Source organism: Linepithema humile, chromosome 3 (assembly GCF_040581485.1).
Source record: "Linepithema humile isolate Giens D197 chromosome 3, Lhum_UNIL_v1.0, whole genome shotgun sequence".
Classification (NCBI taxonomy): Eukaryota; Metazoa; Arthropoda; class Insecta; order Hymenoptera; family Formicidae; genus Linepithema; species Linepithema humile.
The window spans coordinates 20,457,113-20,469,530 of NC_090130.1; the positions used below are offsets into that span (position 1 = coordinate 20,457,113).

General features: G+C 35.7%; 1 protein-coding gene across 5 annotated transcripts in view; it reads left to right on the top strand.

The window, feature by feature from the left end:
* The window catches only part of Mekk1 (mitogen-activated protein kinase kinase kinase 4), an 83,221-nt gene that overhangs the window by 19,247 nt on the left and 51,556 nt on the right, over window positions 1-12,418 (top strand). The gene's annotated exons all lie outside the window — the stretch shown is intronic.

Sequence of the window (12,418 nt, forward strand, 5' to 3'; positions counted from 1 at the left end):
ATGCGATTTGTTTTAACTAGATTAATCTTTTAAATTAAAAAAATTTCATAACGCATCGATTACATGATAATTAGGTACTGCAACTAATATTATGAATAAAGGCAAAACAGAGTCAAAAAAGTCAACATTATTATCTTGTTTCTAGTCACTTTATGCAGAAATACTTATAAATTTATTTTATTATTGTTGATAACAATATTTCACATTAAAACAATAAAAATACATCGATAAAAATATTATTTGATTTTTTTTATAGAAAATTATATCATATCAATGAAGTTGTTTGTATAAGATAATTTATAGCATTACTGTTTAGAAAAAATATTGCATAGAACTTTTTAAGATATTTTTTTAAAACTTTCTTTGAAACCAAATAAAAATCTTTCATGAAAACTGCTAGGAAATGTTTTATTAATGATTTTTTCACGTTTTAAAAAAATGTTTTTAATTGGTGTATAAATACATTAAAAGAAAAGTTACAGATATGTTTTAGTAAACTTTCCAGAATCTTTTTACGTAAGGTTGTTCTAAGATTTTCTGAAATATATTTATGTCTTTCTACAACATGTTTTCATTTTGAGGCCAAACGAGCTTAATTTGTAGGTCGAAAAAGGATCGATTTCGAAGCCGAAAGATTTCGATTTCTAAGTTGAAAAAGATCCGATTTGTAGGTTGAAAATGGCTAGATTTTTAGATCAAAATGAATTGATTTTTAACTTGGCAAAGGCTTTCGATTTCTAATTCGAAAAAGAATTATTCTGTAGGTCGAGAAATAGTCGATTACGATGTCGAAAGTGCTTGATTTTTAGGTTGAAAAAAGTTCGATTTTTAAGTCAAAAATGGCTGGATTTTTAGGTCAAAATGAGTCGATTTCTACATGGGAAATCATTGTAACTTTTTTTATTTGCATTTGTTTTATGAGTTTTGTCGGCATAAGATAATAGACACAGAAACATCTACGTACAACTAAATATATAAGTCATATATTGTTCAAAATTTTTTATATATATTATTATATATTTTATAACATATTTTATTTAATATACAATTTATTTTTCAAATGTTTCGAATGTGTGAATTAACGGATTGGTTACATAAACATTTCCCGCACAGGGAATTTAAAATACTTTAGCATTTATGCAATCTAAAGACCAACTTTTAATACAGTTTTCAGACTCTTTTACAATTTTAATGCCCAAAGAATCGCTTGATAAACCATCTGTGGTGAATAATTGGTTTTTATTCTTTAACTTTTTTCCTATGTATACAATATCATTACTTTTAGCAATATTTAAAATATTAACAATAGATCCATTTTTTAAAATCACACAATTATTTCTGTCATCACTAATATCTATTTTACATGATGGTGTTATTAACATTTTAAACTGCGATTTGTATTGACAATCGGTAGTTAACATTCCATTATAATATTGTTTCTCAAATCGAATATCATTATTGATATCATCAGATGCTAAAATTATATTTTGGACATTTTGCATTATTTTTATTGCATCTATTATTGGAAGATTCTGATTTTCGAGTTTTTTAATAGAAGTTACTATACATTCGAAATTTTTGTGAATTTTATCTAATTCTTCTTGAATTTCCGGTAAATGGAATAATTTCTTTGCTTTTCTAATAGCAGCAGAATCATTTGGCAAAGCTAAAATTACACTTTTAATAGCTGACCAATGATTTTTGTAATAACACGCAGCTTCGATCCAAGTACCCCAACGAGTTGTAATTGGTGAAGGTGGCAAAGGAACAGTCGGTAGCATTTTTTAAAAAACTCGACTCTATATAGAGCTTTGCAAAATATTTTTTTTGTTTCCGAAATATCTAATTTGTTTTTTTATATGTACATCTAATTTCTTCAGCTATACGGTGTAAACCATGTGCCAAACAAGTGACGTGGGTCATTTTATGAAACATATTACATAATTCTTTTCCTGCTTTTTTCATATAAGGAGCACAGTCCGATACAAATAATAATACTTTTTCGTATTTAATTCCAGCAGGCCATAATTCTTCTAACGATTTGTTAACAAATTTTACGATTGTTTTATTGTTTGTTTTTTTCAACTCTGCTGAATGCAAAAGAAAAATTTTACCGGGACGATCAGTATGCAATGTACCGACAATAAAATTTGCGACAGCTCTGCCTTCTACATCTGTAGTTTCATCTACTGATATCCAGATATCATTTTCCGCGACAGAATTACGAATTTGGCACATTATTTCACTGTAGCATGGTTCTATATAATTTTTCCGTAAAGTTGATGCATCCGGAACACATTGTAACGTCCATTTTTTTAGAAAATTGTGCAATTTCGGATTTTCTAATTTTTTTAGCGGTATATCGGCAGCTAAAAAAGCTTTGTATATTTCTCGCGAAAACATTGATTTTCTTGTCATCATTGCCTCTGTACTATCAATTGTGCAGGCAGAATCTGTTAATAAATTTCTTCGATAAAAATAATGTTAATGTTTGTCGGTTTGCTCGTGCCGCTTTATGGAATATGAAGTTATCGCATACAAATATGTACAACAACGTTTACAATAAAGTCGGTCCGGTTCTGTGAGCACATCATAAACATTTATATCAATTTCAATTGACATTGAAGCCAATTTTTCACGTAATAATTTCGGCATTTTGAAAAAATTGCTGTGTTCTCACGCGATCTCGAATTAATACACTGAAAAGAAAATTAGGAAATTTGTAAGACCCATTTATTAATGCATTTTTTAAATTATTTGATTATTATTATCAAATGTGATAATAATAAATAATAACTAATAACAAAATGATTGATAATAAATAATTACAATTTTTTAAAATTATTTTGTTATTATTACTATGTTTGATAATAATTAATAATTGATAATAAAATAATAATTACCGATATGTTCAGATGAAACTATTCAAAGTTCTTGGTAATTTTGATCAAGGCTGGATTATATATTACTTATTACGTATAATCTTTTTTTTTAGTGTACAGTAAACTTTTTTGTTTGGTTATGTTTATGTTTATATTTACATGTAGTAGACCACATTATACATAATAGATGTATTGAATTCGGATGAATTGACAATCGGGTCTTCTCGAGAAATGCTATCTTAGCGAATACTCGACTCACTCGCACGCAGCGGTTCTCTGCGCGCGACACGGGATCGTGCACGAACATCCGCGCCCTAATAATAATATTGAAGTTAATTATACTTACAGTATTCAGTAGAGCTCCCGATACAGATTGACTCTCAATAGTTGGCAAACATATAGAAGAGCAATTACTGATAAAGCTGATGAGTGAAGTGGCAGATGATTGTAGAAGCTATAAATATTAAAAATATTTAAAAATTGATTAACCATAAGATAATATGTAGATAAGAGGTGCGACGTGAACTAGCCTCGGAATCACGCCAGATCCGAGGGAGCACGCCCAATGGAAATCGGTGACCGCGGTACTCCACGATCTTCGGGAGCTAGGTCACTTACTCGGCGTCGGCAGTAAATGCACGACTCGGTAACTCGCGGTATCGGCAATAAATGCTCGATTCGGTAACTCACGGTATCGGAAACAGATGCTCGATTCGGTAACTCGCGGTACTCCACGCTCGTCGGGAGCAAGGTAACTCGCGAAATCGGTAATAACTGCACGATTCGGTAACTCGCGGTACTCCACAAAATTCGGGAGCAAGGTAACTTACGCGATATCGGTAACCGGAAATGGGCGCCAGATGCGAGTAATTGCACCGCGGTATCGGTAACTTCGATATTTCTCTAAAATTGCTCGGCTGCTCCCCGCTCAGTATATGGCAGAGGGGCGCAGTTCTTTTATTTAACGTTAGATATCTGGAGTGAGAGGCGAACGCAAGAACAACTCAATAATTAAAATTTAACAATGATGTATTTCAGTGATTTGGTTACAAAGGTAAAGATGTGTAGCGTTCGGCCTGAGCCGATACGGCGGAAACAGTTCAATGCGGTCGTAAGGCCATTCGCCTAATAAATTCGGTAGCAAGAATAAAGTGCGCTAACTATATGAAATCGCGGCAACGCGAACACGATAATTCGCAGCCGATCCGACAATAACCAGCAAAACAAATAACTTATCTTACGACCATCCGACGCGGCCAGTGAAGGCCAAATAAATAGACTTTAAACGACGGTATCTTAACGGCCAGAAATGAGATGTCGCGGAACGGCTATTTTTCGCGGGCTTTCCCGTTTCTCGCCGAGACGCTAACTTTACGGTAACCGCAATCTCGCGGAGAACGTTCCCGGATCAAAATCCGCCCATGGACATTCACCCACGGTACTTCCGGTACGGCGATAACGCGACAAAACGGTAACGGAGCGGTATCGCAAGAAAGACGGTAGCAATCGGTATCTTCCAAAAAGACGGTAACAGTAGAACGGTACGGTAACTAAACAAACGGTAAACGAAACGGCAACGAGAAGAGTGTCGGCGCTTAATTCTCGCAAGACGGAGAGACTGTTACGCGATATCCGGAGCCGGCTGGACATGCGGTAATTGTGCGTAATTGAGCGCTCACAGTATCAAAAACTACGGTTAATGGTGTGAGAGACACTACATACAAAACAAACTCACGCTACCAGCCATCACCGGACGGAACTCTACGGCTACCCGAGAGGCGGCTTACAATGAGTGGACGTCTTCGGCGTCTTCGGCGTCGTCGGGCTGAGTCCTGGATGTCATCCTCGCGCACTTGCGGCACACCGAACAGTGGCTCTTCTCGGCTCTGCACGTAGGTCCTCTCCAAATCCGCGTCGCCTTCCTGCGCATCCTGCCGATTTTCCGAAAAGGGGGGCCCCTGAGAACCGCTCACAGTTCATCCAGGGCGCCCCCCCCCCCCGCTCTCTGTGGTTTCCTCAAATCCTTTGGCCGATAATGTATTGATGAGTCGATTTTCCCGGAAGAGACTGGTTAGGCTGGCCGGGCCATACTCCGGTCCTTCCGAGTGCAGCATCTTCGGGGCCCTCGAAGCCGTCTGCAGCCGGGCGAGGTCCGCTGCTGCGTGTCTCTGCGCTTCTTTGATTTTGGCTAAAACCAGAGCGGAGTTAGATAGGGCTTGGATGGCGGAGGCGACGGAATCGCGGTACCTGACCTTTTGCTGTGGGGTCACTAACGCGTGACACCCGTCGATGATCCCCCGGCGTCCGGTCTTCCTGGCGATGCTGCATCTTCGCCCTGAGGCACAAAACACGCAACGCCGCCCGCACGGGGTCTCGCCTTACAACTTAAAAAACGATATTAACGACATAAAACGGGAATGACAATACAAACAACGCGCAAAGATTGTGGAGTCTCGCGGGCTGCTCTCTCCACGCGAGGAGCAACACCAGGACTCTTTGCTCCCTCGGCCGGGCTATCGCCCTTGTGACGGCGCTCGAAAAGCGTCACGTCACAGAGGATGTGCAAAAGAGGTACATGAGGAGTGGAAGTCGTAGAAGAGAAAAATATCTGCTGAGTCATTATTAAAAATAACAACAAATAAGCATAAAGAAAAATGTCACTATAATATTAAAATTAATAGAAAAAAGTTAAGAAAAAACAAGAAAAATCTGTGAACGTACTGAAGGATTTTAGAAAATGGATAATAAAAACTAAATGTTACAGCGAGAAAAGATTAAAACAGCACTAAAATTATACAAAAGAGATAGTGTAAAAAATAATTATACTTACACAGAGCTTCTAATGCAGGTATCGAACACCTACTCCAAACAAAATTGAGAATCAAGTTCAAAATGGTACCGCTCTAACAGATGACGCAGAAAACTGTAAATATGAAAAAACATTTAAAATTAGAAGACAATAGAATATAAATTGAGAAAAGACGACAAACAAGAAATAAGAAAAGGATTGTAGATAAGAGAAAGATAAGTCAATGCAAAATAATAAATAAAAACAACAAAGCTAGATGTATGAACCGATGCATGAAAACAAAAATTTGTGAATGCACAGGAGAAAGTTTTGAGAGCATGCAAGGTTAAAAGCACAGTAAAAATCACTATTTATAGTAATGTAATATACTTAAAGTATTTAATGCAACTTTTGATAATCAGAGCTTGCCATACAGATAATTATCACCAAGAGTATGAAATGAATAGAAATCACTGATTATAGCAGGTGATTGAAGAAGCTGTAAATATAAATAATAAAATATAATTAAAAAATGTATAAATAAAATGTTCTTAATAAAGTATATAATGAATCTGTATATAAATGTATATAAATTAAAGTAATTATAAATAAATCTTTCTTCTATTATTGAAAATATGTATGATATGTTTTGTAGGTTAGAAAAGTAGAGAATATAAAAATTATTCTATAAAAATAGTATAGAAGTATTAGAAAATTATTAATGAAATAAAATTAAATACTTACGTACGTATTATTTAGCACAAATGTTGACTATTATTCACTTGTGTAAATTAAAGATTCGTAATTTACAACGAAGCACTAGTGCTGGCAGCAGGCTGATGATGCAAGAATTTGGCGGTTAATGCCAGCATGGCAACTGGTTTGTTCTTTGTTGTAACCGACATTTCGACGAGCGAGTTTTGTCTCGACTCGTCCGATTCGGCTTGTATTGGGTTCTCGGTCTGAAACGGAAGATCTGTCTTCTCTGGTATCCGCCCGTCTGCCTGTAACGCGCAGACGGGCTCTTCCAGTTTCCCTGGCCCTGAGATTGCTGAGGCCTTTTGTCTTGAGCTTTGAGATTTTTACAAGCACTTTCAATCGTCTTGGCTTCTTTAATCTGATCCGCCAATTCTTGCCCATACAACCATTCGTCAGAGGGTAATGCATCAACAAGAGGCTTAACGCTTTTCTTCATTGTAGGCGTGATGAAAGACTTTCATTTTGGACTGTTGATGAAAGACATCGGACAACAATTTTCCAGTATCACACAGATATTCTAAGAGTTTTATTTGATAGACGCCTTCTTCGGGCTCGTCCAGAAGCAGTGATACTGCTGCAGCTAGAGAAATAATTGCTGTTCCTACGCACTCTTGAGCCTGAGCAAAGTGTTGATCTCTTTTCTTTGCTACTTCAGTTAAGGCTGCTGTGATTTCCAAATTGACTTTGGGAGGTTCTGAATATAAGTCACCTTTGCGTGGATATTTTGTTGTCAGGGCTTTCCGAGCCTCTTCTGTGAGATCATCTTTCATCCAATTTTTCCAGCGATTTTTAATCTCTGTATGTATTTTAAATATTTGATCTTTTGCAACAGTAGGATCTTCTCTTAATATTTGGAGAATCTCCTCGTCTACAGTAGCTTTTATATGAGCTTTTCCCGTGTCCATTTTGTTAGACCTAACCTCATTTTCCTTATTGGAATCTTTCCCTGAAAAAAGGAAAGGAATGTTACTTACCAAGAGGATTTTTGTTTTCATATAGAAGAAACAATTTGTAGTTAAAGTCCTTGTTGGATGTGTCTTATTCGTGTGGAATAAGCACTCTGCTTTTTCGTGTGGAAAAAAGACAGATATATGTAACACCCTTATTGGGTCTGCGTTATTCGTATGGAATACGCACTCTGTTTTTCGTGTAAAAAACAAATTTATAAATAATACCCTTATTAGGTGTGTCTTATTCGTGTGGAATAAGCGCTCTGCTTTTTCGTGTGAAAAAAGACAGATATATGTAATACCCTTATTGGGTTTGCGTTATTCGTGTGAAATACGCATTCTGATTTTTCGTATGGAAAAAACAGATTAGTAATTAATCACACCTGTACCTGTAAAGTCAAGAAACTCCTGTTCCTCAGACACTTCTTTTGTATTTCTTTGATTCACTAAATTGCTGAGCAAAGAAGTGAGGTTATCTAACTGGGATTGCATTTTCTGTAGCTTTACTTTACTATCCTTTTTTCCTGGCGGAGATCGGGAACGTTTGCGTTTCCTGTCTCTTTCCATGCTAGATGATTAATGCTAACAGTACCTTACTGAAAAAAATCATTTATCGAGACTACATAATGTAATTCCATTACTATATGCAAAATTAATAAACATATCTAAATCAAAATTGTATATTTTTTTGTTTCTCTATTTCTATCATTCTGCTCTTTAAAATGTGATTGCTATAAAATCACATGATTTTCTAACATTACGTGATTTTTCAAACCATGTAATTTTCAAAAATCATGTACTGATTTGGAACATTTCATTACGTGATTTACTTAGTCATTAATTACGTGATTTTGTTATGTAATTTTATCACGTGATAAAATCAAGTGCCAATTATTCTGTTATATCTTTGAAAATATTAAGTTCAAATACTGGAATATATCTAATATAGTTAAAAATTTATAGTTTTTAAAATGCCAGAAAAGTATGTGTATAATAAATAAGAAGGAAAATTTAATAATATCGGTTAAAATCGGCCAATCACGCCAAGGCTAATTTATATTTTGAAACGATTAACGAAATATATGTAATGCACAATAGTATTAGAAACAAAATTAGTAGAAATTCAGTTTGAGTTACCGTTTGGAGTAAATAATGTTAGACTTGAATTTTCACTTGTTCTTGCAAAACTGTTATTCTCAATCTCTTGATCTATATTCGTTTTTATATTCGTTGTACTATTCGAAAAAAAATACTCCAACTTTGGAGTTTTAGCAAGGATTTTTTCTTCTCGATCTAACCTCTCTTTGGCGATTTTCTTGTACTGTGCACCACTTAACTTCTCACGACAATTACTCATTTCGATTTATGTAAACTACAAGTCAGATTTTATTTTTTTAAGTAGCTATCGTTCACGCAAGGATATTCACTTCAACACAATGCAGACGCGAGCCATAAAACAAGATTTTACATAATGAGAATGTACCATCAAATCGACAGAAGCATCACGATTGTTTTAGCACTGCTGAAAGATCAACCATACTTTGTTTTTTTAAATGCTTAACGAAGTATGCATACACTGGGTTCCAATGATTTGTTCCTAGGCCCCTCTCGCGCGGCAAGAGGAAAGTAAAAATATACTCATAGCGCCAACTGCTGAGCGACGCTAATTTTGATTTTTTTATCGACTATTTCGCAGTGTCGATAAAAAAATCAAAATTAGCGTCGCTCAGCAGTTGGCGCTATGAGTATATTTCTACTTTTCTCTTGCCGCGCGAGAGGGGCCTAGGAACAAATCATTGGAACCTGTACATAACAATTTTTAGTGTTTTCTTTTCCATTTAAAAAATATTTATATTTATAAACAAAATTCGAGCTTGAAAATTTTAAACACTCACCTAATAACAGTAAAAATATCGCATAAAAAAAATTAAACATTCAAAAATTTTGCCGCCCTTCTGCAGTTGCCGCCCCTAGGCCATGGCCTTGTTGGCCTAGGCGATAATACGGCTCTGACAACGACACAATATGATGGTCGACAGAGAGTGCCCGCGGACTTAGCGGACGCCGCCAGATTTAAAAAACTTTATCTCTAAACGTTGTGAATTTGAGCATAGCTGACACTACTACAGTAATCATTGAGAACGAGACGTCGCAGTATAATTACCATTATTCTAAAAAATAGCATGAAAAACGACCGTCAACCTTTATCAATGTGTTACGTCCTGTACGGACCTTTTCTTTGCACAAGTTTCTCACGACCAGTCGGGAAAATTCAAAGAAACGTTCCGAGAATATTATTTTAATGATTTAAGATCCCGAATGTACCATAATAATCTTTTAGGCCTTCAATCGAAAATTTATCGAGATAAGACACGCGACCGCGATAGTAGACTTTGAATTTTCGCCGACAGAAAAGCCGACGGAACGATATACATGTCATTCGAGCAATCCATCTATTAATCTTCAAACAACCTTTTTTATCTTATTTTTATTAACAACCTCTCGGAAGGAATGTCTCCCTTCCAGAACCCAAAATTTCGAGTATAAAAGGAAGACACCCACCCGTGAAAGCGGCAGTTAAGCAGTTTTTAGTTAGAGAGTCAGCCAGTTAGTAGAGAGAGGCTTTTAGTATTACCCGAACAGTTTGAATATTGGGACTTAGAAACAATTCGCAACATTTTTAATTAACTGTAAGAGTTTGTAATAAAATAGATTCAGTAAAGTGTCTGTTAAAACTATTCGATCTCTTTTCTCGTGTACAACCTACACCCTACCTAACACCCAACCACCCAGTTATCTCTCTGAATCAGCACTCAGAACTATTTGCTCCGGTGCGGACCACCGCACGTTGTACTTGGTTTTTGTATCCCCGCTAATCGTGGTGCGGACCACCGCACGCGGAACGATATACATGTCATTCGAGCAATCCATCTATTAATCTTCAAACAACCTTTTTTATCTTATTTTTATTAACAACCCCTCGGAAGGAATGTCTTCCTTCCAAAACCCAAAATTTCGAGTATAAAAGGGAAGACACCCACTCGTGAAGGCAGCAGTTAATCTCTTTTCTTTGTTACTTCAGTTAAGGCTGCTGTGATTTCCAAATTGACTTTGGGAGGTTCTGAATATAAGTCACCTTTGCGTGGATATTTTGTTGTCAGGGCTTTCCGAGCCTCTTCTGTGAGATCATCTTTCATCCAATTTTTCCAACGATTTTTAATCTCTGTATGTATTTTAAATATTTGATCTTTTGCAACAGTAGGATCTTCTCTTAATATTTGGAGAATCTCCTCGTCAACAGTAGCTTTTATATGAGCTTTTCCCGTGTCCATTTTGTTAGACCTAACCTCATTTTCCTTATTGGAATCTTTCCCTGAAAAAAGGAAAGGAATGTTACTTACCAAGAGGATTTTTGTTTTCATATAGAAGAAACAATTTGTAGTTAAAGTCCTTGTTGGATGTGTCTTATTCGTGTGGAATAAGCACTCTGCTTTTTCGTGTGGAAAAAAGACAGATATATGTAACACCCTTATTGGGTCTGCGTTATTCGTATGGAATACGCACTCTGTTTTTCGTGTGGAAAAACAAATTTATAAATAATACTCTTATTAGGTGTGTCTTATTCGTGTGGAATAAGCGCTCTGCTTTTTCGTGTGGAAAAAGACAGATATATGTAATACCCTTATTGGGTTTGCGTTATTCGTGTGAAATACGCATTCTGATTTTTCGTATGGAAAAAACAGATTAGTAATTAATCACACCTGTACCTGTAAAGTCAAGAAACTCCTGTTCCTCAGACACTTCTTTTGTATTTCTTTGATTCACTAAATTGCTGAGCAAAGAAGTGAGGTTATCTAACTGGGATTGCATTTTCTGTAGCTTTACTTTACTATCCTTTTTTCCTGGCGGAGATCGGGAACGTTTGCGTTTCCTGTCTCTTTCCATGCTAGATGATTAATGCTAACAGTACCTTACTGAAAAAAATCATTTATCGAGACTACATAATGTAATTCCATTACTATATGCAAAATTAATAAACATATCTAAATCAAAATTGTATATTTTTTTGTTTCTCTATTTCTATCATTCTGCTCTTTAAAATGTGATTGCTATAAAATCACATGATTTTCTAACATTACGTGATTTTTCAAACCATGTAATTTTCAAAAATCATGTACTGATTTGGAACATTTCATTACGTGATTTACTTAGTCATTAATTACGTGATTTTGTTATGTAATTTTATCACGTGATAAAATCAAGTGCCAATTATTCTGTTATATCTTTGAAAATATTAAGTTCAAATACTGGAATATATCTAATATAGTTAAAAATTTATAGTTTTTAAAATGCCAGAAAAGTATGTGTATAATAAATAAGAAGGAAAATTTAATAATATCGGTTAAAATCGGCCAATCACGCCAAGGCTAATTTATATTTTGAAACGATTAACGAAATATATGTAATGCACAATAGTATTAGAAACAAAATTAGTAGAAATTCAGTTTGAGTTACCGTTTGGAGTAAGTAATGTTAGACTTGAATTTTCACTTGTTCTTGTAAAACTGTTATTCTCAATCTCTTGATCTATATTCGTTTTTATATTCGTTGTACTATTCGAAAAAAAATACTCCAACTTTGGAGTTTTAGCAAGGATTTTTTCTTCTCGATCTAACCTCTCTTTGGCGATTTTCTTGGTGGACCAACCGAGCCCGCCGAAGGCGGGCGAAGGTTGGTCTAGGTTATACGAGTGTCTCGCCCGAGAGATTACGAAGGTAGTAACACTACTTCGTGCCTAACCAGTCACAATTTTAGAGCAAAGGAAAATTTTTAATTTGCCGCCGCCTGCCCCACTCCGCGGCTCCGCGCCTTCGCACGGCTGCCACTTCCATCGTCATTCCTTTTAGAGTAGTTCCAAAAAATTTGTTTCTTCTTCTTCTGGGTGGGTTGACGAGTATAGTTGGGATGGGAATCTCTCGGGCGAGACACTCGTATAACTAGAGATGGCCGATTGTGAAAAAAATAATCGATCCTTAAAC